We start from the raw sequence: 27676 nt of genomic DNA, 5'->3' as shown, positions 1-27676 counted from the left end.
GGCGCCAAATTTGATAAGGTTATTTTAAGTCGTATCACCTTAATCAAAATAAATCCTAGCTTAGTACTAACAAAATAGCTAGCGGTAAGTCAGGGTCGAATCCACAGGGAGGCGGTGATTATCTAGTTTGCTTATATTTAAATCTGTCCTAAAGTAACCAATTATGGGGGTTTTGATTGTTTGTATGCTAACAGCTAATTGCGAGTAATTAAAAGACAAATAACAATAATATTAAAGAGTCTAGGGATTCGGGTTCACTAGGTAGTCATCAAAGGGTGGAATTTAATTCATTGATTGAGCAATTTATATTGTTGAAAGTCATATGATCAGTCGATTCAATATTTCTTTTAGATCTAACTTAACATGCGATCGCTATCATTAAATTATCTCTATTCAATTATCGTGGACTATACTAGTCTTAACCCGGTCGGTGATAATCCTAGTTTATGTAAGACTAATTAATCAATTCTGATCAGTAATTAACTAATTAGAAATAATACGATAATCAAACAACAATTAAAAGCAATTTAACAATCAACTCATAATAATCCCTTTTTCTAACAACCTAGATCTCCTTTCACCCTAGATTAAAGGCTTAGCTACTCATACTAATAACAATAACAACAATAACGATATAATAAAGCATAATTAAGAACATAAAAGATGAACAAGTAAGTAATTGAAATAATAATTATTGAAAGATTAGAACAATACCGTAAAATAGCAATGTTTAGATCTGGAAGGAAGAACGATAAATAAACTAAACTAAGTATTTGAGAGAGTTTTCTAAGGTAGCTATACTAAACTACTGAAATAAAAGCATAAAAATAACCTAGAGAACGAGTTTAGGTATTTATAGTAGTCATAACCAACTTAAGGAAATTTGCGGAATATTATGAAAACAAATGGTTCCTCGATCGAGCCTAGGTGCACTCGATCGAGGCACCAATTCCCAGATACCCCAACTCTCGACATTGCAAAGTTTATTGATTAGGTTGGTTCCTCGATCGAGCCCAAGGTGTACTCGATCGAGCATGAAGTTCCTCGATCGAGCCTCACTGTACTCGATCGAGGCACCAACTTCCTGCTTCGCGCACTGAACTTCAAACGGCCTTCATTTCTTCGTTTCTTGTCAGAAACAAGCGATTTTTGCGGCGTTGGAAAGCTAAGAAGATAAGATTTCACCTCCAATTGGAATCACTTGAAAATCAGTTGTAGAACTCGAGATATGGCTCTTCAAAATAGGCACTTGTAATAAGAAGCTCTTTTCTTCGTGTTTTCTTCTTAACTTCTCTTCCTTCATTCTTATGGATTCTCGTGTCATACTTCGTGTATCCCTTCATGCCCACTCCGTGATGCTCATTTCATTCCTTTGCTCTTCAAATGCATCATTCCTGCATTAAACATCAAAAGACGGAAGTATCGACATTCTAACATAAAAGGCATGTAAATGACATAATTTAGCACGAAATCGTATCAAAAGCAATTAAGGGGAGGCATAAATATGTATATAATTATGACTCATCAGATTGCCTCACTTCGAGTTTAGCTTCCGCTGTTATGATTTTAGCTGTTTTGGTTTCAGTTGTATTGAGATTCATATACACTTTCTTTTGCTTTGGTTTTCAGACAATATAATCGTTTAACTTTATAGTTTAATAAATGTTTTGGAATGGTTACTTTTGATATACTAGCCTCGGGTAACCGAGATGGTAACAGCTTCTCATGCTAGGGTGGTCCTTGATAAGGCACCCTGGTATGTAAGGGTGTTACAAATTGGTATAATAGCGACGATTCTGGAACCTAAAACCAATGAACCTAAAGAACATAGAGAGTTTAAATAAAATAAACCTAGGTAGGAGTTGTTTGGATCTACCGCAAAGACTTAGGAGAGGTCTCGAAGTCGCATTGAGGACCTTACAATTTCGAGTCGGTGAACATGGGGGTGTCTTGGGAGTCGTTTTGTGTCGTACTTGTAACCATAATTTTTGTGAAGTTGTTGGATAAAATGAGAAAGTGAAGTGTGTATCTTCAACATGGTAGTATTTGAACATGATGTATGATTTATTACTTGGCTTTGGAAGGGTAGTAATATGTTGGAAGTATCGTATGCATGTTTAAGTATGTTTTCCGTAATTAGATAGCTCGTTTTGGCATGACTCGGCCGAGCAAGGCGGGTACTCGACCGAGTTGGGGATTGCTCGGCCGAGTAACCAAGCACTTGATCGAGCGTTCATTTGTGTGTACGAAGCAGTAGCTACTGGTTGTGATCACTTGGCCGAGTAAGAGGGGTACTCGACCGAGTGAGGCATACTCGACCGAGTAACATGTATACTCGACCGAGTATGTTTTATGTGTTTTTGAGGTTGGCTACTTGTGTGGAATACTCGGTCGAGTAGTCTCATTACTCGAACGAGTAGTCCTTACTCGACCAAGTATTTCACAGTACTCTGCCGAGTACTTCTTTGGAGGAGAGTTTGTTTATTATGACCCGTAGGCTATGTGCTTACGTTTCCTTGGTTATATCAGTTCAAAATGCCGCCAAAGAGGTCAGCTGCTTACATTTAAGATACCGAGATGACTGTGGATGAGATTGCCCGTATGATTGAGCAGCAAGATGCGCTCATGGAGGCACTCAAGAAAGTGGGAAAGGGCAGTGAGAAACCGGTGGACGCATCCCAACTAAGCACCACCATTTCTTTTCTTCCACCCCCCTACTTATGAGAGCACCGGTGAGCCAAAGTTGCTCGATAATTGGCATCACAAGATATAGAGTCTTCTAGACGTCGTGAAGTGTTCGGCGGAGATGGTGGTAGAATAGGTTGCGTTCTACCTAAGGGGTGAGGTTGGGGTCTAGTGGCAGAATGTAACAGAGGATGCTAGAGCAAACTACAAGGACCTGGGATACGATGCTATACCATGGGCAGGCTTCAAGAGCGCTATGAGGGATCATTTTATGTCGGAACATATCCGTCATAAGCTGAGGGCCGAGTTCGATTCTTTCACCATGGCTGATGATATGCCCGTCACTGAGTACTATCACCGGTTCCTAGAGTTGTCAAGCTACGCAGAGGACATGCAGTTGGGTCAATGAGGTTTAGCTCTTCGTTCTGAAAAGGGGTTGGCACCTAAGATCATGGTAGACTACCAGCTGGGGTACTTACTGACCTGAAAGAAGTATATGCACGAGCAAGGCATGCTGAGAGGTTAGTGGAGTTGACCAAGTAGGATAAGGAAATGAATGATGAAAAGAGAAAGGCGGAGAGTGAGGGTGACAACCAGTCGGGCCACAAGAAGGGCAATCACGGTCAGGCTAGGGCTTTTTCTAGAGGGTCTGGGTATGCCGGGGGGGTCTCGGGCTTGGGGAAGAGGAGGTGGTCGGAGTACTAGTGACAACTCCAACCTTACATGTTTCAACTGTGGCGGAGTGGGTTATAAGAGGCATGAGTGCACCAGTTCTAGAGGAGGAGGAGGTTTTCCGGGGACTTATCAGGGGAACTTTTCGCTGGATCTTAGCCAAAGTTTTGTTATTACCAAGCCATCTGGGTTGTGGGGCAGTCGTGGAAGGCAGAACAACAATAATGACGGCTATAACCACAACAATAGAGGGTCCTATCAGCGTCCGAACAACAATGTGACTCAGAACTCGGCAGCTAAGCCGACTACTTCGACTACCACAGTCCAGGGTGGAGGTAAAAAAATAAGTGCGAAGCTCTTTATGATGGGCAAGCAGGAGGCAGAGAACGATGCCCATGTTGTTATCGATACCTTTCTTGTTCATAATACACCATCTTTTGTCCTGTTTGATTCGGGGGCAACCCACTCTTTTGTGTTTAGGAGTCATGCCTTAGCGATGGGTTTGGGAGAGTATGACCTTGTAAAAGAAAGTTTGTTTATACCTTATGAGAAGTTGGTGTCCTGTTCTAAGTTGTATAGAGATGTGTCCATGTTGGTGGGGGAGGTAGACTTACCGGTCAACTTGTTAGAGTTTCCTATGGATGGGTTTATGGTCATTGTCGGGATGGACAGGTTAGGCAAGTATGATGCTAAGATAGATTGCAGAAAAAAGAGGGCGTCTTTAAAGGGGCATAAGGGAGTTAAGGTATCATGTAGATGGTTCGTGGTGAGACCTAAGCTTAAGTTTGTAGCGGTAATGACTCTAAAGTCAAGTTTGAGGAAGAGGTGTCCTTTGATCCTTTGTCAAATGAGGGATATGCGTGTGGAGGAGTCGTCGGCATCTGGAAAAGTGATGGCTATGGGTTTAGCTAACAATTTATGTGAGGAAAACAATTGAAAATTATGAATCATATGATCTAAGGCTCCTGAATCAAGGATCCACCTAATACAATCTCTATCCTGAGGTAAAACAATGACAGTGGAAGCAAGTAGCATACCTAAAAAGCTTAGTCCAATAGAAGCAGGTGACTGCATCCTGAAAAGCTCCTTAGCCACATCATAGACAAAAGCAGGATCAGGTGCAGTAGATGATGCAGCTGCAGTAGCAGTAAGTGTACTGAAAGTGGATGCTTGAAACTGAGGAGGTGGAGGCTATTATATCTCACATCGAGTATCATGAACATAGTCAATGCTTTCCTTAACAATAGTAGCAATCCTTCTATTTCCACCAGTAGACTTTGAAGCATCTTTGCCTCGAGTTTGTTTGGGCTTCAAATGCTTGTTTGCAGACCAACAGTATTGAAGAGGATGTCCCCCTTTCTTGCAATAAGTGCACTAGTAGTTATGACGCTCATTCTTAGGCCTCTTTAAGTCATGTTTCCAGACATTGGAACCTCCTAAAAAATTCTGAGACTGAGGATAAGCTTGTGCAGCATTGAGAGCAATTTCTGGTTAAGTTGAAGAAGATCCTTCCTCTGTAATGCTTTCCTGAACTTCTGCCTGATGTACCTTTGCAAAAGCTTGATTAACAGTAGGTAAGGGATCCATGGCCAGTCTCCGACCTCTCAATTACTCATGCTTCTTGTTCAATCCCATAACAAAATCAATCAAATTGTGTGCATTGTCTCTGTCAACAACTTTCTTGAGAATAGAACATGTACACTTATATAATGCACCACATTCACACTCAGGTAAAGGATCTAATGCAAGCATATCCTCCCAAATTGAGTGGAGTTTAGCATAATACTTAGCAACACAAGCATCACCTTGAGAAATATGAATAACATCTGTGCAAAGCTGGTATAAAAAAGGTGCGTTAGACTAATTATACCTATCATTGAGCTCATCCCAAAGTTGTTTGCTGGAAGTAACATAAGATAAACCAGCAGCAATCGTATCAGAAACTGAATGTTGAATCCATCGCATGATTGTGTAATCAATACGAATCCAATCATTTTAATTAGCACGGGTTTAGCAGGTTTTGGAAAACCTCCATTGATGAACCTGGCTTATTCTTCGTAATCAGTGCAATGCGGATGTTACGAGACTAGTGGAGAAACAATTTTCCTGAAAAGAATTGCGAAATTATCTGAAGTAAAGCTTGATCTGAAATAGTCAAGTGAAGAGGATCTTTGTAGACTGGTGTGTAGACTGTATGAGGCATGATGATCAAGATTATGAGGAACAATTCAAGCGATTTGATGAATTTCTGCTTAAACGAAGCTAAAATGAAGAAATTAATCAAAGAATTGATGTATTTTTGTGATTTTGATTTAAATTCAAAAAAATTGAAAGAGAAAACGTAATATTTTGCGATATTTTGCAACTGAATTTGTGTAAAAACAATCGAGATAGTTTGGCTCAATGAGGAGTTGCAAGAATTACATATACATGTTCCCAAACCTATAAGATTATATTGTGACAATAAAACTGTAACACCCCGCTTACTAAGGAGCCTTAACAAGACCTTCCTTAATAAGCAAGGGCGTTACGACCTCGGTTGCTCGAGGTAAGTATATCAAAAGCACCATAAAAGAACAATTAATAATGTCTTTACAAATTACAGCGGAAACAAAAGAAGAGGAACTCAACCATGACAATATAAGAAAATACAACTGGTGAAAGTAGCTACTATCGACCAAAGACCGACTCTATGTCACGCGACATCTCCAACCCAGCAGCTACATTGAGACAACAACCATATCAACCTGAAAAGTCTCACTGCTTACCATTTGCTGGCAATATCAAACAGATCACGGCAGACACAGACAAAAAGAAGAAACACAACAACCACACCACACAAGTTCAATAACAGGATATACAGACCGTAAAATAAGGCAAGTCAACATAACGGTACAAACTCAAGACCACTGATTACCGAGCTCCACCACTCCAATCTCATAGTATCCAATGGTTCCCATCGCAACTGGTAACTTGCACCGCCAGTGGGAAACCGCAACCTTGCAACCTAAGCCTCGCTCATTGCATCGAGCGAACCCAGATCATTAATGTGCACATCCCACTTGTGATGGGAGCCACAAAGGGGTGAACATGGGGGTGAAGACCATCTCCCGATAATGGCTCCACAATCCAAACCAGTAATGCCAATAATTCCATCGTCACCATCTCAACACTGTAATTCAACTAACACAACAAGATACTCATACCAATGGCAATCATATAACACGATTAAACAAACAAGCATGAACTGAAACTGGGTAGGGAAATCCTCCCTTTTCGCTACTCCATAGAAATGCATCAATCACATCATGCCTAGCAAGAATCCACATCATACCCTACAATCAACAATCATGCCCAATCACTAGGCTATTTAATATTAACTAAACGATAATCAAATATCCACAAACTCACCTGGAAGAATAATCAGATGCCAATGGCCGCGACGACCTGACTAGATGACTCATGCATAAGCTATCTCCCTCTCGGATTATGGTTCAAGGTTAACTCATGATTGGGTAGTGAGAGATGAGAGAATTAAGAGAGGGAGAGAGTTAGGTTTATAAATGATAAAACACATCGCGGAAATGAGTTAAGTCGTAACCTCCGTGTTATATAATAACACGCTGTCCGACGCATACTCGGTCGAGTATGGAACATATTCGGCCGACTACACTGCAGTCGGTCGAGTACCGAAGCTACTTAGCCAGACCCTTACTAGGTCGAGCATTCAGTCAAGAATATGGTATAACTCCCTCTTCCATCTCTACTAAGGTCTCCCATGGTCAATAGCTCAGTCAACGGGTCCCTAACAGGGCGATATTACAGTCTTCTCCCCTTAGAAGGAACTTCGCCTCCTAAGTTATTCCCATACGCCAACGCCAACTGCAACGCAACAACACAGCTCGAAGCATCACGCAGTACTCAACACAATGATCAGATCATGATAACATATAACAACATGTATACCACACAGTCACTACACCGTAACCCAAAACAACTAACCACCACGACATGTATACCACAGAGCCACTATGCCATCACAAAAACAACTGTAAAACGAATGTTTGTCAAACAACTGCATTACCACCATGCTCTTAACTAAATTAGTTAGTAGCAAAAATTCGTAAGATTAATAGAAATTACCAGCTTAAAGAGATTTTTATTGTCGCAATGTTATCTACCCCTTTTAAAAGGAACTTTGTCCCAGAAGTTCACTCCCAAGTTATAACAAGGAAAAACATAAACACGTGAGTACTATAAGTAAGCCAAAGCAATTATCACACCTCATTGTCGCATATAACTACACAAGAAATTGATCCAAAGCAATTATGCTTAAAGATTGAATGGAGTTAATATGAGTTCTATAACAAATGTATGTATTAATATATAACAAATCAAAACACACAAAATAGTATCACATTGCTACCATGTTCCTATCCACACCAACTCACATTTTACATCCGTCTCAAATTCCAACCATGTTGTTGGACCCTCATGATAGCCTCATGCCAACACCACATCGCCGTGCCTCGGGCCCATATAAATCACACTAAGAAACCAACCTCAAAACTCAACAAAAGGTTATATAAACAAATAACAAAATCACGAGTATAAGTCACGGACGTTATCCGAGAGTACTCGGTCGAGTAACAGGAGTACTCGGTCGAGTATCCGGTACTTGGTCGAGTAGTCAGTACTCGGTCGAGCACTCCGAAGGCAAAATAACGTTTCCACCAATTGTCACTTACGAAAACTTCAACTTACCAGCTGCAATATGAATTCTAACCATCGAAAGGCATAAAAAAATAATGTCCCAAGCATAACATAGTCTACGATAAGTAAAGTCTTGGCCTTATGGCCATATTACATCCACACAAAAGAAATCGAAACGTCGAAAAGTAATCAAATCCACCATCAGAGGGGAGAAGACAGCTTACAACCAGCCCTGGAGGCCCAGTCATGGATGCAAAACCACCTAGGACAGGCCCAATCAGCCCTGATAAGGGAGTCTTCTGGAATCCACACCTCAGAATCAACAGGGATGATTCCTTTGTCTTTCAAGATTTTCTCAAACTCTGATTTGAGGCGTTTGGGGAAAGAGTGTTGATCATCAGGCTCTTTAGTTGGTTTGAATTCAAAGTTCTTGTGAAAGATGAAGACCATCTCAACAGCAGGAGCAGAAGATGGATTTTCAGAGGTTTCGGGTTTATTTTCAGAGGTTGTTTCAACAAGATTTGGGACGAATGGAGCGCTTGGAGCAGTAGCACCTCTGGTAGACATTATCTTAGTAACCATAATTATATTTTCTGGGGATTTATGGAAAAAGATTGAAGGTTGAAGATGAAAATTAAAGAAGAGTTTAAAGAATTTTAGAGAGTTGATCGGTTTTTTTGGTGAAGGTTAATTCAAGAAGTGGGGATTATTTATAGTCGATAAAAATTTAGGGTAGACTGTAACTTGCACGCAGTAATTGAAGCGGTTGTGCATTAAAAGAACACTTGTCACATTTAAATCAACTAGTTGTTTTACAATGATGGGCATGCTAAAATGTCCCAAAGAAGTTGCTTAATTAAAGAGGTAATTATCTCCTCATTTCTGGCCTAACCCGACGATAATGAGAAGATAAGGGGTAATTGTTGGGCCTGATATTTTACACCATCTTAAGGATTGATTCCTACCTTGGCCTGACTATCAGGACAGAACCGTCAGGGTAACTCAGGATTGACACCAGGTAAGAAGAGGGCAATGGTCAAGTGTAAAGATAATATTTGACCAAGTTAACGAGGAATATATGTGATAATTATCATATAAATTTTGTAATTAAGAGAAGAATTGTGGTGAAGATTATATCATAAAGATCAAGCATTAATCCGGGTAATTAAGAACAATTAAGGAGCATTAAACAGCGTCACCAAGAGAGAATATTACGCCATTATGAAGGAGATTATGCAGCCGTTTGAAGATGACTATATAAGGAGGCAGCCAATATCATTTGAAATATTACTCATATTATATATCCTCTCAAATCATAGTGAAATCCTCTCCTGTCTTGGTGCCCGTGGTTTTTTCCCATTTAAAGGTTTTCCACGTACAAATTCTATCGTCTTATTTGTTTTCTTTATTTGCTTTACGGTACACATATACTGTCCTGCCCTACAGTTATTATAAAGATAAAATTGAGCTAGTTAACCTGCAATCATTCTACCCTATATACCGTCCTGCCCTGCAGTTATTATAGAGATAAAATTGAGTTAGTTAACCCTGCAATCATTCTACCTGACCTGATTCAACCTTGCGCAATATCCACTTTATAAAAGCTTCAGGAAAATATGCTCTGTACCTAAGCACAATTAGATTTAACGTGGTTATACAATGTTCTTATATAGCCGATTGTATAATCTTCTTTGGAAAATGAGATGGCGACACCGGGTGTTATTCAAATTGAGTGACACCCAGGGTATTATTGTAATTTACTTATGTATTTTGTGCTCCCTCCATTAAAATTCGAAATTTAAAACTTATTAGTGCTAAAGGGTATTTTAGGAAATTAACATTCATTAATTAATTTAAGATAATAATAAATAAATAAAAATTGATAGATTTTGAGCGTTATTTGCGTGCGTTATTGATGGAGGTTTGTTAACAATACTTGTTCGTTGCTGCATTCAATCCTTCATTACTAATGATCTTTTATGGCCCTTAGCCCTATGACCATGATTTAACCTTTTATATTAAGAATAAATTATTCAATGAGTAGCATATAAAACACCTTGTTATTGTGGTACCGTCTTATGTGAGGTAGTGAGTAGTCGGAGCCCGGAGGTTCGAGTCTTGTTAACAAATTATATTTTAATTTTCGTTCGTACAATTAAACGTACTTTAACAACTATGAATCCAGTGAATAAAATTTTCTTAAGGTATTTGTCGTTTCAGGTCTGACAATAGAATTCTATGTTTTTTCTTTTTATAATTGGTGAACTAAGATAGGAAAAACATGAAGATGTGTTTGTTATGATATGTATTGTTTTAGGTTAGATATAGTTTTAATTATTATCTTATATATTTTATTTTATTAATATAATAAATTAGTTAATTACGGTTTTATCCCTAAGATATTGGCGAAAAACGAAAATTACTTTTTTATTTTTATTTTTTTACTAGGGTGTTACCGAAACTCGGTAACACCCGGTGTCGCCCTAGCACTTCCCATCCTTTTTTGCCCTAATTCGTCCTCCCCTTCTTTCAGTTGTTAATAGTTTTAAGTCTTTCCAAACAATGAAAGTAGACTTATTATTCGAGAAACCAACTTTAGCATGCAAAATAAAAGAATGTAAATGGCCTTTTTTTTGGACGGAATGAACACATTATATTAAAGACAAAGGGAGTTCAAATACATCACGGGAGAGGGTCGGGGCTTAGTGTCGTACAAGCCGAAATAAAATCCGAATTACAATAATGAATTACAAAAGAAGGGGCATGAGCCCAAACATAGGCTCCATTGCGAGAGATAATGTCTTTAAGAGCAAACTTAGCTATAGCATCCGCTACTTTGTTGGCGCTTCTTTTCTCAAATACAAGCTTCAAATGGGATGAGTCTTTTAATTGTTCCCTACACTCAATCAAAATGTTAGCAAAGGGGCCACAAGGTGAATGAAGACTCGTAATGGCATTGACCGCATTTAGACAATCCGAGGCAATTATAAATTTACTTGTTGACTGAGACGCAAAAAACAACCCTTCTCTAATCGCAAGCACCTCACAAATAAAGGGGGAAGGGGCAGCCAATCTAATGGTCCATCCTCTAACCCAAGACCCAATACTATTCCTAGTGACACACCCAATACTAGTAACGGAGGAAGAAGGAGAGAATGTCGCAACAACGTATTGAAACACCAGATAAAGCGGCAACAACGTATTGAAACACTTGCCATATGTTGAAAACCAAATTAATTGATTTGCACTTTCTCGTACAAGACTTCCACTCATATAAGTCCATATTCGTCATTATTATTCTTGATCTCCGATATTTATATTTATCTATGTATTTTAAGAGACGTAAAGACGGAATTGACGATCGACTTGTGTAATTAATTTATGAAACGTGGTAGTGCCAGTTAATCGCTAGGCTTGTATATATAGCTAAAGGGTAAAAGGGTTTCAAGTGCAATAATACGAATTTTTTTTGGAAGGGGCATAGAAATAGGAAACTTGATTACTTGTTAGAAAGTAATCTCTCTGTTTCAGTCAATAGTTTACACATGTCTTATTTCCCGCTTACAAAATATTCATTGGGATAGAAGGAGTACTCCGAATATTACTATTATTTGGACGATGATTCAAGACAACTAAATCGGCATTGCAATCCTACACTTAAGAGTACTGTAACTTTCATGGATCTTTGCCGGTCTATTTTGATTCACAAAATCTCATTAAAGACGGTACATATCCGTCTATAATTAAAGGCGGCCAAATACAATATCACATTCCTAATATGACAAGCAACAAGTGGGGTGATGGGGCAAAAAATGTTACCACTTTCAAGTTATTTGACTCGTCTTTAGCTATTGACAGATATATCCGTCTATAGCAAGACTAGTTGATTTGATTATATAGTTAAAATACAAAAATATTAAACAACATGTAATTAATGAAATAAGATGAATTTCAAAAATTTGGGATTATAGTTAAAATACTAAACTACTGTAATTAATGAAATGACATGAATTTCAAAATTTTGGGAGAAAACGGAAAAAAACCATTGAAACTTACCAAAATACCATCAATGGTACTGAAACCCTCTTAGCTCGCCAGCTCGGCTATGGACCAAACAGTTTAAAGTTTTAGGAACAAAACTAATACTAATATACTATGGAAAAAAAGATACTATGGAAAAAAAAGATGGATAATAATACGGCGTCACCGGTGGCGCCTAATTTCGACGCCACTTTCTCATGCAACCTATGTTATTGTGGTCCTCATCATATGTTTGTGATGTACTCATTACTATTGGGATCCCCCTTATTGCATGTGAGAGGGTGGCGCAGAAATGGGCGCCACCGGGTGGCGCTACCCGGTGGCCTCCAATCTCGGCGCCACCTTCTCACATGCAATAAGGGGGTCCCAATAGTAATGAGTACATCACAAACATGTGATGGGGACCACAATAATATAGGGTGCATATGAAAAGATGCGCCGAATCTCGTATGGCGCTGAAATTGGGCGCCACTCAGTAACGCCGTATGCCCGTATCATTATCCTTTTCTAAAAAGGACACATAGTCGATATCCGGGAGGATATCTCTATTAACGTTTTCATTTCTTTTATTTTTTTTTTATAAGTTGGATATCTACCATTGACAACAGTTGAACTGTATATAATCATTTCAATCTATCCTATGATGAGTTTGTTTGCATGGAAAAAAAGGTATATTAAATTCAATGTGAGATGTTTCTAACCACGTCATTAGCAAAGTACAACCACCATTAGGGAACCACATACTATATTCTTAATACCTTTTTCACTAAAAAGGAATATTAAATACAATGTGAGATGTTTCTAACCACGTCATTATCAAAGTACAACCACCATTACGGAACAAAGCGTTTTGCTTGTGACCGGCTAATCCCGTCATAAAATGAAGACCTCTCACAAAAAGGGAGAAGGGACAAGTTGGGGGCACCCCTCATGTGCTTCCCCACTCACCTCTCATGGGTATTTTGTGAGAGGAAATGGTATCCGTCACAAGCTTGTGACGGATATCGCCGTCTTCAATGAGATTTTGTGATTACGGAACCACATGAGAATGGATCCTCTCCATTTTACCCTTATTTTCCTTTATTTTTATGCATAAATTTAGAACCGTTAGATGTTGTCAATATGTAATCCGGGCCATTAGTAGGTATTTACCTCTCCATTTTTTTTAGGAAATTAAGAGAAAATGTGCTCGAATCACATATATTCTTACTACTTTTTAAATACAATGTGAGATCACGTCATTATCAAAGTACAACCACCATTAGGGAATCTGCATGTGATTGGATTCGAACCCGAGTTAATAAATGGAAAATCAAAGCCTTTACTATTGAACCAACAGATATTTATTGTACATTTGATGGAATAATATTTTCTCCCTCTGTTTCGTTTATTTGTTGTCATTTTCCATATTTGGGTGTCTCAATCATTTGTTGTCATTTCTAATTTAAGAATGAACTTGATGAACAATTTGATCATTAACACTCAATTTGTTTCAATTGTCATTTAGTAATTGGCTCATTTCTCTTTCCTTGGTTTTTGTGGCAAAACCAAATGACAACAATTGACCGGGACAAAAGGTGTACTTATCTACTAATCAGCAATAATTAGGTAGCAAAAATCAATCTTCTAAATCGTATTTTTATAGGGTAGCGACCGTCACCCTTTACTACCAGGTGGGTCCGCCCCTGATTACGGACTACTACATTGCTCATGCCCTTTGTGTCCCTATATATGGTTATAACTTCTAGTTTTTACGCAACGTTTTATGGTGCAATGCAAAGTTAGAAGCTTTTTGTTTCCAAATTATTGTACCCAACAAAACTAGTTTCATGGCTACAATTACTGCTTCAATCACAAACCCCTACGTAAACCCGTTGTTAGCTCGACCACATCCCAGCCCAGCGAGCTTAAAGGCTAGAAAACTACCTTATTCATCATATGTCCTTAATACGAGAACAAATGTTACGACAAGGTTTTCGGTGACAGTAGCAAATGTGACACCCAAATCAACATCAAATTCCGGTAGAATTTGGCGATCTGATATCGTAGTGAATAGACCAAAGAATAATGTGTTGATAAGAAGTAAATGGAATTGGTTAGATATTAGGACATTATCTGTGATCATCACAACTCATGGGTTGGCTATGTTTGCGCCATTTTGTTTTAATTGGGGTGCGTTATGGGTAGCTCTTGTTCTATGGTTCATAACGGGCATATTGGGCATTACTTTGTCTTATCATCGGAATTTGACTCATAAGAGTTTTAAGCTTCCTAAATGGCTGGAGTACTTGTTTGCTTATTTTGGTAACTTAGCGCTTCAGGTTTATTTTCTTCTCATTTGACTTTTTGGTTAAGGCGTTGTTTAGTTGCTCCTAAAAAAAATGGTTGAATTGGAAAATCTCATGATTTGAAAAAATGAGAGATGTTTGTTTACCCCCAAATCATGGGATTTTCTTTTTCCTATGAATTAATAGAGGAGTTTGATTACATATCCCTTAGGTAATTGAGAACTCCTGTGTCAATTCAACTTTAGGCTGTCAATCAAACGAATTTTATTTGAGCAATTCACATGAATTAGTCAAATTCATGTGTGTTAAAAAAAAAATAGTATGCCAACCAAACAAGGCCTAAGATTTCAATATTTTTACCTTAAATATTTCTTAAATTTTACCCATTCCAATCAATCCTATACACATCTATTAAACGAATGTATAAAATTGATTGGAATGGAGGGAGTAATAAATTGTCATATAATACTAATATATTTATATTTATATTTACCATTTAAAAGTCTCTCACGAAATTATAGTTTCAACTAAAACAAAAATTTACATATAAATGCACTAAAAACAGAGTCAGTCAAACATTTTAAACCTAATAAACGTTAACTGACCATATCTTTTGGGTAGGAGTTCTGAAAGTGATGATTTTTTTTTTTTCAAATTAGCCATCTTTATGAGATCCTTGGGTTGGGAAAAAAATACTGCATTCGGAACTCGTGGCTCAAAGTTATGGTTAGTCAAATAATGTGTTTTCTGTTCTAAAGGAGGGGTACTAGGTAGAGCTCACAAAATAAACCCGAACACGAAATCCGATCGAAAATATCTGTAACACCCCCATACTCCAAGTGCCTTACCAGGACCACTCAGGTATGAAGATATTACCATCTCGGTTACCCGAGGCAATGATAATCAAATAAACAATGAAGAAACAACGTTTAAATATAAATACTTAGTGAAGAGTTACAATTCTCAAAACCAAACCAAAAGTGTAATACATGTTCTCAAACCGATCGTTCTAACGAAATGTAAATAAACTAGTAAGCTACGAAAAGGAAGACTCCTATCATCATGTCGTGGCAATCCCGGCTATCCCGTACTCATCTCATACTCGCTCAATATCTCTCGCCATCCCCGAATGGATCACCGCAGTTTACAAAACAACAACTCGGGGTCGAGACTAATCACACAACTCAATATATATATATATATATATATATATATATATATATATATATATATATATATATATATATATATATATATATATATATATATATATATATATATATATCAACAATAAGATAAACAGATGACTTAATCACACACACACAATCAACCAATTCCAATCATCTCAATCACCGATCGTCCACTGGGACCCGACCACGCCATGGGGGACCGCACCGTACCCACCAAATCCCCGCTCCACATAGTGAGCGATAACCCCGTCCATTAATGTGCACATCCCTTCCCGTGGCGGATTCCACGGAAGGCGAAACTAGGGCGTGAAGCCACTCCCGCAGTGACCTCACTCGGTAGAGGACACGCCCGAGAACCACGACAACAATCACAATCACAATCACGACCGTCACAATACAATTACTATATCAAACAATCAATCTCAACACATCAACAATCATCCCATTATGGGACTAATACGAGTAGAAATCCTACCGGAAAGTACACTTTGTCGACGGTCTCTCTTACTTTGTATCAAAAAGCTTCCTCTATGAACCCTCCTCCCTCGACGCAAGGAATTCAACGGTATAACCAACGATAAGAACCGACCTCCCAAACTCCAGGAATTGCTAACAATGCGATTAAGATGGTGGACTTGCTTGCTTTCTCTCTTAAATAGTAAATTAGGTTTTGCAAAAGTGATTTAGAAACAATGACGGAAGGTTATATATCTTAATCGCATAATTAACAAAACCTGAGAAAACTCCCCGTAAAACCGGCTACTCGATCGAGTACCCAAGGTACTCGATCGAGTACCCCCCTACTCGATCGAGTGCCCCAGCTACTCGATCGAGTACCCAACAGGTCAGAAACTTTTCTAAAACGCAACTTACCCTTACTCGACAGAGTAAGGCCTACTCGATGGAGTACCCAAAGACTCATAAATACGGAGTATTACAGTCTTCCCTCCTTAAAAAGAACTTCGTCCCCGAAGTTCAAACCACTACTAAACAAAGGTACTCCCATAACACTCCCGACTCAACAATCGAAACAAAATTCAACATAAAACATGTTACTAACCCAACTCATCCCGACAAACATACCGACGCGACATACAAAAAGGGGTATAAAAACTCTTAAAAACTGCTCGCGATCATCTCCTACCCCCCTAAAAGAAACAAGGTTACGTCCCCGTAACCATACATACCTGATCAAAAAGGAAAGGGTAACGCTCTTTCATAGCTTCCTCTGGCTCCCATGTAGCTTTCTCGGTCTCGTGGTTAGACCAAAGGATCTTAAGCAAAACTGTCTCACCACTCCTAGTCTTTCTAACCTTTCGGTCAAGAATCTGCTTAGGCACCTCAAGATATGATAAGGACTCATCTAGCTCTAAGCTCCCTGCCTCTAACACATGTGACGGGTCACTCACATACTTCCGCAGCTGCGATACATGAAACACATTATGCACTCTCTCTAATGCAGCTGGTAAAGCCAGACGATATGCAACTTCCCCAACTCGCTCTAAGATCTCATAAGGCCCTATAAACTTCTGACTTAGCTTGCCGTTCTTCCTAAATCTCATAACCCCACGCATAGGAGACACTTTCAAAAGAACCTTGTCCCCAACTTGAAACTCTATGTCTCGGCGATGTAGATCTGCATAACTCTTTTGCCTATCCTGAGCTGCTCTCATCCGTTCCCTGATCATCTTAATCTGTTCCACCATCTCATGCACCATCTCTGGTCCTAAAATCACTGCCTCAGCACTATCGTCCCAACAGATTGGACTCCTACATCTCCTCCCATACAAAGCCTCAAACGGTGCCATACCAATACTAGTGTGATAGCTGTTATTGTAAGAAAATTCTATCAAGTCCAACCTCTGTTCCCAGCTACCACCAAAATCCATCACACAAGCTCGCAACATATCCTCAAGAGTCTTGATTGTTCTCTCGTGTCGCAGGATGAAATGCTGTACTCATCTTCAAAGTTGTTCCCAACGATTCCTGCAACTCTTTCCAAAACCTCGATATAAATCTCGCATCTCTGTCAGACACTATGTCCTTAGGGACTCCATGTAACTTAAGCACGTTCTTTCGATAGGCCATAGCTAATTGTGCCTTAGTCCATGTATCTTTCATTGGAACAAAGTGAGCTGACTTGGTCAGTCGATCCACTATTACCCAAATCATGTTGTTACCTTGTTGACTCTTTGGCAAACCCACAATGAAATCCATGGAAATGGATTCCCACTTCCACTCAGGTACCTATAAAGATTGAATCTTACCTTGTGGTCGTCGCTGTTCCCCTTTAACTCTCTGGCATATCAAACAACGGGACACAAACTCAGCTGTCTCTTTCTTCATCCCAGGCCACCAAAACGTTTTCTTCAAATCCTTGTATAGCTTGTCGCCACCCGGATGTACTGAATATGGTGTACAATGCGCCTCTGTCATGATTGCCGTTTTCAATTCCTCATCATTAGGAACACACCACCTACCATCAAACCTCAAACTACCATCTGTATGAATAGAAAATCGGGACACTGTCCCTTTCTCTACTCCAGCTCTCCACTCCACTATCTTAGGATCCAACGCCTGCTTACCTCGAATGTCATCATAAAACTCAAGTCATCTTTGTCATATCACCCATGGCATCTCCTTTCTGCATCATATGTATCACAAACCTCGCTACCTCATCTCTCAGCCTCATCAAAGATAGAGCTGTACACAAAGAATGTACACTCTTCCTACTCAAAGCATCAGCAACAACATTGGCCTTCCCTTCATGGTAGATAATTTCCATGTCATAATCGCCAATCAGCTCCATCCACCTCCTCTGCCTCATGTTCAACTCCTTTTGAGTGAAGATGTACTTGAGACTCTTGTGATCAGAAAATACCTTAAAGATTGCTTCATAAAGGTAATGTCTCCAAATCTTGTGAGCAAACACCACCGCACCCAACTCCAGATCATGAGTAGGGTAGTTTTCCTCATAAGGTTTCAATTGCCTAGAAGCATAGGCAATCACGTTACCATTCTGCATCAACACACATCCCAACCCATTCTTCGAGGCATCTGTATAAACCTCAAAGTTCTCGCTCCCTTCAGGCAATGCTAAGACAAAAGCTGTGGTCAAACGCTCCTTTAATGTTTGGAACGCCGTCTCACAACTCTCATCCCAACGAAACCTGTTCTCTTTTCTCATCAACGCTGTCATAGGTCTAGCTATCTTGGAGAAATATTTTACGAACCGTCTGTAGTATCCCGTTAAACCCATAAAACTCCTGATTTCAGCAACATTCTTTGGTGCTTCCCACTTTGTCACTGCCTCAATCTTCGCCGGATCCACAGCCACTCCCTCCTTAGAGATCACATGCCCCAGAAAAGCAACTTTCTATAGCCAGAACTCACACTTGGACAGCTTAGCATACAACTCATGCTCCCTCAACGTTTGCAACACGAACCTCAGATGCTCCTCATGCTCCTCCTTAGTCTTAGAATAGACTAAGATATCATCGATAAATACCACCACAAACTGATCCAAGAACTGTCTGAAGATTCTGTTCATCAAATCCATAAACACTGCCGGTGCATTAGACAACCCAAACGGCATCACCACATACTCATAATGGCCATACCTCGACGTGAAAGCTGTCTTTGGTATGTCCACATCTCTAATCTTCACCTGATGGTACCCCGACCTCAAATCAATCTTAGAAAAGACTGATGCACCACTCAACTGATCAAACAGGTCATCTATCCTTGGCAAAGAATACTTGTTCTTTATCGTCACTCGGTTCAGCTCCCTGTAATCTATGCACAACCTCAAACTCCCATCTTTCTTCTTCACGAAAAGAACTGGTGCTCCCCACGGCGATACACTTGGTCTAATGTTTGCCTTCTCTATCAAATCATCCAACTGCTTCCTGAGCTCCTCCATCTCCTTAGGACCCATACGGTACGGTGCCTTAGAGATTGGCCCCGTCCCTGACTTCAACTCAACGGTGAAATCTATCTCCCTCTTTGGTGGCAACCCCGGAATCTCATCAGGAAAAACGTCGGCAAACTCTCCCACTACTGGTATCTCATCAACTGTCAGACTCTCTATCCGGTCATCTCTCACATGGCACAAGATCAAAGGACATCCCTTCCTCAGTTAAGACTTCAAGGTGACAACTGGAATCAACTTAACTTTGGGTTTGACTAGAAACCCACGATAAGACACACTAACACCCTTAGAACCTCTTAAAGACACTTTCTTTTGATGACAGTCTATCTGAGCTTTATACTTTCCTAACCAATCCATCCCGACTATCATCTCAAAACCGTCAAAAGGAAACTCTAGCAAGTTTACAGGTAGATCAACTTGCCCAACTATCATAGATACATCTCTAAACAACCTCCCACATGATACAGACTCACCCGAAGGTATAAAAACTTGCTCACTAACAGACTCATATACCCTCAAACCCAATCGCTTAACATGACTTGAAGACACAAACGACTGAGAAGCCCTCGAATCAAACAAAACAAAGGTAGGAATACCATTAACAAGGAAAGTATCGGTGATAACGTGTGCATCCTCCTCAGCTGCCTTCTTCTCCATCATGAATAACTTTCCACTGGTCTTCTGTCCACCTCCTTGGACAGTACTAGCTGAAGTGGTCGGCTTAGCACCCGACCCTTGATTGTTGTTGTTGTTCGTTGGTGGTTTCTGATAAGAATTACCGCCGTTGCGGTTGCCTCCACTCTGGTATCTCTGACTTCCCCGGTTTGGCCATGACCCAGCCGGTCTGTTGCTCGCATAGCTCTGCACTGGTCTCTGAAAAGATCCCGGTGTACTTGTGCACTCATGTCTCTTGTGGCCTACACCACCACAGCTATAGCAGGTCACTCCCCAACTACCACTAACACTTCCATGGCCGCGCCCAAAGGAAGCCCCAGCACTGAACCCTGACCCAGAAGAAAACCCCTTAGACTTATTGTGGTTGCCTTTCTTGTGATTAGACTGGCCACCACCCTCGCTCTCAGACTTCCTCTTCTCAGCACCTGACCTCTCCTGAGCCATCTCCACCAGCCTCTCAGCTCTCCCAGCCCTCTCATAAGCTTCCTTAATATCAGTAAGGATTCCCACGGGTAGCTTGTCCATAATTCTAGGGGTCAACCCCCTCTCAAACCTCAACGCCAGATTCTCCTCACTCAAACCCATATCCTCAGCATACCTAGAATTCTCATTGAACTGCATGTAGTACTCGGCCACAGACGTCTCAGCGGTCATCTTAAAACTGTCAAACTCTTCTCTCAACTTACTCCTCACATGCTTCGGTACGAACTCCTTTCTCACAGCCCTACGAAAATCCTCCCAAGGTATAGCAGGTAAACCTTGGTTTGTATATATCTCCTTAGCACTCACTTTCACTGTATCCCACCACTTGCCAGCTGCCTCCCTCAGATAGAATGCAGCCTGTTCCACCCTCATCTCATCAGGACAGTGAACCAAATCTAATATGTTCTCCATCTCTCTCAGCCAACTATCAAGAAGGTTAGGCTCCCCAACTCCCTTATACTCTTTCGGGTTAAACCTCGCTATATAGAGGCTGATTTTAGAATGATCAACCTCCTTCTCCTTATCCTTATCCTTATCTTTCCCCACAGTCTTTAAAGCCTCAGTAAGAGCATCCTGATGCTCCAACATCTTAACGATGTCATCCATGGTCATAAGCTCAGCTCTCGCATACAAAGCATTCTTCTTGGGCGGCATCTTGAAACTATATATAAGAAAGGGTAGACATAAACACACGTACTAAACCTCAAAACATGAAAACACGTTGCCCAGAACCTACTCGATCGAGTGCCCAAACATACTCGATCGAGTAACGGGCTACTCGATCGAGTGCCCTCCATACTCGATCGAGTGCCCCAACATTAGACTCCAAACAGACCTTCTGATCTCTAACATACTCGACCGAGTAGCTAGGCTACTCGATCGAGTGACCCCCTACTCGATCGAGTGCCCCATGTACTCGATCGAGTGCCCAAAAACACGATTCTGGACTCGAAATCATCAAAAACCCACCCGATCAAGTCAGTCCCACTCGATCGAGTCATGCTAACTCAGAAACGCTACCCGCATGCTATACCATATGCTAACATGCTAAAAACTTCATAAAACCACATATTATATTATAACTAAACATATAATGCTACGCATCTTTTCACACGATCTACGAGATCATTATATCATGTTATTAAACGCCACCTTGTAAACATCCAACATGTTATCATTCCAACAACAAGTTTCCATATATCATCAATCTTTCTTTCATATTCTCAAATTTCTACTTCAAACATCCAACAATTACACACACTTCATCACATTGACACACAAGTTAACCAAACAACACATACGACTTGACAGACACTCCCCCATGTGACCGGTTCAAAATTGTAGGGCAAGTTCGCGACTTTAGGACGTCTCCCAAGCCTTTGCATTAGCTCCTACAACTTTCACCCCGGGTTCATTTTAATTGACTCCCTATGTTCATTAGGTTCATTGGTTACAAGTTTCAGGATCGTCTCTCTGATACCATTTGTAACACCCCCATACTCCAAGTGCCTTACCAAGACCACTCAGCTTTGAAGATATTACCATCTCGGTTACCCGAGGCAATGATAATCGAATAAACAATGAAGAAACAACGTTTAAATATAAATACTTAGTGAAGAGTTACAATTCTCAAAACCAAACCAAAAGTGTAATACATGTTCTCAAACTGACTGTTCTAACTGAAATGTAAATAAACTAGTAAGCTACACCGGAAGACTCCTATCATCATGTCGTGGCAATCCCAGCTATCCCAGTACTCATCTCATACCTGCTCAATATCTGCTCACCATCCCCGAATGGATCACCGCAGGTTTACAAAACAACAACCGGGGTTAGTACTAATCACACAACTCAATATATATCAACAATAAGATAAACAGACAGCTTAACTGTCACACACACACAATCAACCAATTCCAATCATCTCAATCACCGATCCCTTTTGGACCCGACCCGCCCGATGGGGGACCGCAGCCGTACCCACCAAATCCCCGCTCCACAGCGATAACCCTGTCCATTAATGTGCACATCCCTTCTGTGGCGGGTTCCACAGAAGGCGAAACTAGGGCGTGAAGCCACTCCCGCAAGTGACCTCACTCAGCCGAGGACACGCCCCGAGAACCACAGACAACAATCACAATCACAATCACAATCACGACCATCACAATACAATTACTATATCAAACAATCAATCTCAACACATCAACAATCATCCCATTATGGGACTAATACTGAGTAGGAAATCATACCTGGAAAGCACACTGTCAGACGGTCTCTACTGCTGTATCAAAAAGCTTCCTCTATGAACCCTCCTCCCTCGACGCAAGGAATTCAACGGTATAACCAACGATAAGAACCGACCTCCAAAACTCCAGGAATTGCTAACAATGCGATTAAGATGGTGGACTTGCTTGCTTTCTCTCTTAAACAGTAAATTAGGTTTTGCAAAAGTGATTTAGAAACAATGACGGAAGGTTATATATCTTAATCGCATAATTAACAAAACCCGAGAAAACTCCCCGTAAAACCGGCTACTCGATCGAGTACCCAAGGTACTCGATCGAGTACCCCCCTACTCGATCGAGTGCCCCAGCTACTCGATCGAGTACCCAACAGGTCAGAACTTTTCTAAAACGCAACTTACCCTTACTCGACAGAGTAAGGCCTACTCGATGGAGTACCCAAAGACTCATAAATACGGAGTATTACAATATCAGAATTGATAAACAATCCATATGACTAACCTAAATATTACCCGAAACTAGACTCTATCTGAATTGAAGCGAAACTGAATCGAATTCAATAATAACCGAATGATACCTGATCCATACCTGAACCGATAAGAACCGAACTGATTCACCTGAAGTAAAAGTATTTATTTTCTCATAATAAACTTATATTTTAGGTGTTTTTTCATTGATTATTTATTTATTAATGGCATTATGAATTATTACCACCTGCTTGGAAACAGCACCCCCTCCTTGTCACCAACTACTAGGTTGAAATTAAGAACCCTGATTTTTATTGAATGATTGTGGTTATGTGGGACCCTACACGCTACAATATATTTGTTCCTTATAAAGTATGTAGCTATGAAGTAGTATAACTTGAAAAGTTGACAGAGCAAATCAAACTACAAGGTGTTGTAACTACCATTATGAATGCTAAGAGCATCTACAATGGTAAGCTACAACCTTTCATCTCAAATTTCAAGCAACATAACTTGTATAAGTACCTCACAACACCTTTACCATTCAATAGGAAAAAAAAACAAGTCACCTAATTTTCAAATTAGTATCTTGGTGGAGCAAGTATTGTTTAGAAGCAGACTATATTTTCATTGCTCTAATGACAAGAACTTATTAACAATTTAAATTACGAAAATAAAAAGTGGGTGATTTTATCATTAGAGTTGGTGGTGAATATCATCATTACAACACTGAAGTTTAGACATGAAAAACATGCTCAGAATAGAAATAAAATAATTCTAAGATTAGGCCGAACGTAGAAATGAGGTAACTCCTAAGAATTACTGAGAGTATTAAAAAATAAAACATAAAACATTGAATAATAATTAAAAAAAAAGACATAAACCATTAACATAACATGATTGTGACACCCCACAGTTATACAACAAAATAAACACCTATATTGCAGCTGAAAATGCGAGATTTAAAAAAATTAATAATAAAAACCGCGAAACCACTCAATCATAGAATCAAAACATACGATTATAAGTATCATACCAAATCCCATCAATCGAATCACTTTTTTACGAGAAATACGAGACAAATATAACGAATATAGATCCCTTAAAAAGCACAAATTCTATACTAAACACGAGACTAAACTAGAACGAGTAGGGTCACTTGTTGTAAGTCCAACGCAAGCTAACTCATTCGTCAAACCCTATGTAAGCCCCTACTTCAACATGTTCATTCATTAAAAATAAATGGCACATTCAGTGGGAAGTAATTAATAACTCGAGGTTCTCTCAGCCATATTAATCATCATTATCAAGCAGTGAAATAAAGGACAAGTAAATAACTTAACATGTGAATCATGTGAGAACAATAAGAAAAGAATAAGCGATAAAGGACATGAATAAGTCATTCCATGTCAAAAAGGTAACCAATGCAACATGTGAATCATAATCGATAGCACACGTTTAATCTAATATCCTCATCATTGACATACATAGCAATAGGGTAACAATAATATAATATATATATACAAACATATATAAGTGAGTACATGAGAAAGAAGAGCAATATATGGATACTAAGGGGGTGTTTGGTTCACTTAAAAAAGGTATGAGGTATGAGTTTAGAATGATCTAAACCCATACCATGTGTTTGGTTTGCAAATATGAGGGTTTCATACCCATACCTCAAACCCATGAGGTATGGGTTTCTCATACCCAAGGAGGGGGGTGGGTATGAGATTGATACCAGGGGAATGAAATTAAATAAGCAAAAATGTGAAATAAAAATTATTGCATAATATAAATCAAATCATCTATATACTTATTTGATTAAATTTTTATTTTCATGATTTTATATTACTAAAATTTTCGATTTAAAATATTTTATTTTACTGATTTTAACTTTTAATTGAACTCCAAACCCATACCGCTGAGAATTGAAACAAACGCATGGTATGAGGAATCAAGTTCCAACTCCATACCACCTAGGTATGATTCCTGATTCCAAACCCATACCCATGCACGAAACAAACGCCCCCTAAGAGGATTGCATCTCACCCCCTAGTGCTTAATACTAATAAACATATATGAGTCAAGCAAGATAAAATCATATCAAGTCAAATGCCAAATCCTTGGGATATCGTTTCCCAATGCAACACAGTATCGTTCTGAGTCTAAACGTGGCAAAAGGCTCAAAAGTGACTCATATTACATATAGCACATCCAAGACAATGTACAAGATATTATTCTCACGGTAAATGACACATGTAAAACGGGTATAACTATCAACAAAAACTCAATTTACCTGGTAGGTCGATGGTAGGATTAAAACCGGTGTCGTTAATTCCTAGTGATTAACTACCACATTAGATATTTATAGGACTTAACTAGACTCTAGAGTAACTCAAATTAAAGGTAGTAAGTGATAAGTTAGGGTCGAACCCATGGAAAATCGGTTTAACTAAAGCTAGACTCTTAAACTATCGACTATTTACTAACTAATTAAGACCCTAATAACTGATTAGGACTCACTGATTATGGAAATTTCAAAAAAATAGTTAATTACAATGGTAAACAAGTGGTTGACATGAAAAAGAAAAGTTTTGAGTGGAGTAATTGAAAACATGTGAAATTTCAAATGTTACTTGTTTACCAAGCAAACTATCAAACACTAAAAGTGCAATAAATTTGTCCATTTTTACCCACCTTGAGCATGAAATCTCTAATATCGTTTCTAAATCTCTAATTATATACTCAGCTAATCACAAGAAAGTAGTCTACAACATTAAACAATGAAATATTCCATTCTTAAAATGTCAATACATGTTAAACCACACATAGAAGATTAACGAGAGTATTAAAATAATTACCAAGTGAGTAAAAGTTAGAATAGGTTACAATCTAAAGGGAAATGCATATTTAAATGTAAACCCACATCGATTTCCTACTCAAGAAACAATCTTTAAACCATGATTATGCTAATAATAGTTTACTTCAATCAATCTTGCATTATTTAAATCAACATCACAAGATTTGCACTAGTGAAACAATACAAATGCTAAATTGGCAAAGTCCAACATCATATTATCCGAGAATAACAAGCAAACAAGGAAATCTAATAACTAAAGGAAATAAAAGGTTTCATAGAGACATACAATGCTTAAGATGGGATTTTGGAACAAATTACACCAAGAGAAAGGAACTTAGCCTTCCATAATCCTATTACAATCCACTACATGGAAAAGAATAACATAAAAATGGATAAAGATTAAGTATTTGATTATCTAAATGCAACTTTCCCAAAATATGAACGATTAGAAAATAAATCAAATTAGATGATTCTTTTAGATCTTAAATTTTTGATATTTATATGGTTGTACAAGTATATAGTTTAAACTCGAGATTGGGCCCCATTTGTTGCAAAAGAGAAAACTAAAACCATCTGAAAACATAGAAAACGACAGACTGCAGGTTTTCCTGCAACACAATCTTGCGAAAGCCATATCTCCCTCGTTTTTTGGCTAAATAAGGCATGTTGTCCGAAAGCTAAGATCACAGGCTTTCACCTCCAGTTGGCTTTGCAACAATGCGAGCTCTAGAACTTGAGATATACCCTTTTAAAGTTGACCCTCTTGAAACCGAGATTTAATTTTTCATATTGGCTCTTATTTGTGCATACCAAAGCTTCAAACTTCCTTTTGCTTTCTTTTCTTAACTTTGCACTTGTTCATTTGCCTTACCTTTGTCTCTCCTCCTTTGCCTTAGTGTAGGAAAGATGGAGACCGAGTTTCCAATTAAAAAATACAACTAAAGTCCGAAATTACAAAAGTTTACAAAGTTACAAGTCTAAATTAAGTAATAGTTCCTCCGTTTTCATATGATCTACCTATTTTATTAAAATACTACACTCATATATTCAATAAATGGGTATATCATATAAAAATGGAAGAAGTAGCTATTATCATTGATGGAGAAATTTGTTAGTGCATCCACCGCTCGATTTGCCGACCTCTTCTCAAAATTAATCTTCAAATGAGGTGAGTCCTTCAATTGTTCCTTACACTTAAGGACAATATTAGCATAAGGACCGCAAGGAGGGTCATTTCTTGTAAGAGCATTGACAACATTAAGACAATACGAAGCAATCAAAACATTATCCGTGGACAAAATAAAACAACGCAATAACTCTTCTCTAATAGGGAGCACTTCAAAAATGAAAGGGATTGGGGCAAAGAAATGGGTAGACCATCCCCGAACCCAAGAGCCAATACTATTCCTAACAATACATGCAATA

The 27676-nt window shown here is 39.0% G+C and overlaps 1 pseudogene; it reads left to right on the top strand.

Moving 5' to 3' along the window:
- Nucleotides 1–13885: 13885 nt before the first annotated feature.
- Nucleotides 13886–27676, top strand: part of LOC141648087 (acyl-CoA C20 Delta5-desaturase-like) — a 66802-nt pseudogene continuing 53011 nt past the window's right edge.

This window comes from Silene latifolia, chromosome 3 (assembly GCF_048544455.1).
Source record: "Silene latifolia isolate original U9 population chromosome 3, ASM4854445v1, whole genome shotgun sequence".
Lineage (NCBI taxonomy): Eukaryota > Viridiplantae > Streptophyta > Magnoliopsida > Caryophyllales > Caryophyllaceae > Silene > Silene latifolia.
Note: the sequence above shows the minus strand (reverse complement) of the source record. Positions and strands in the feature narration are given on the sequence as shown.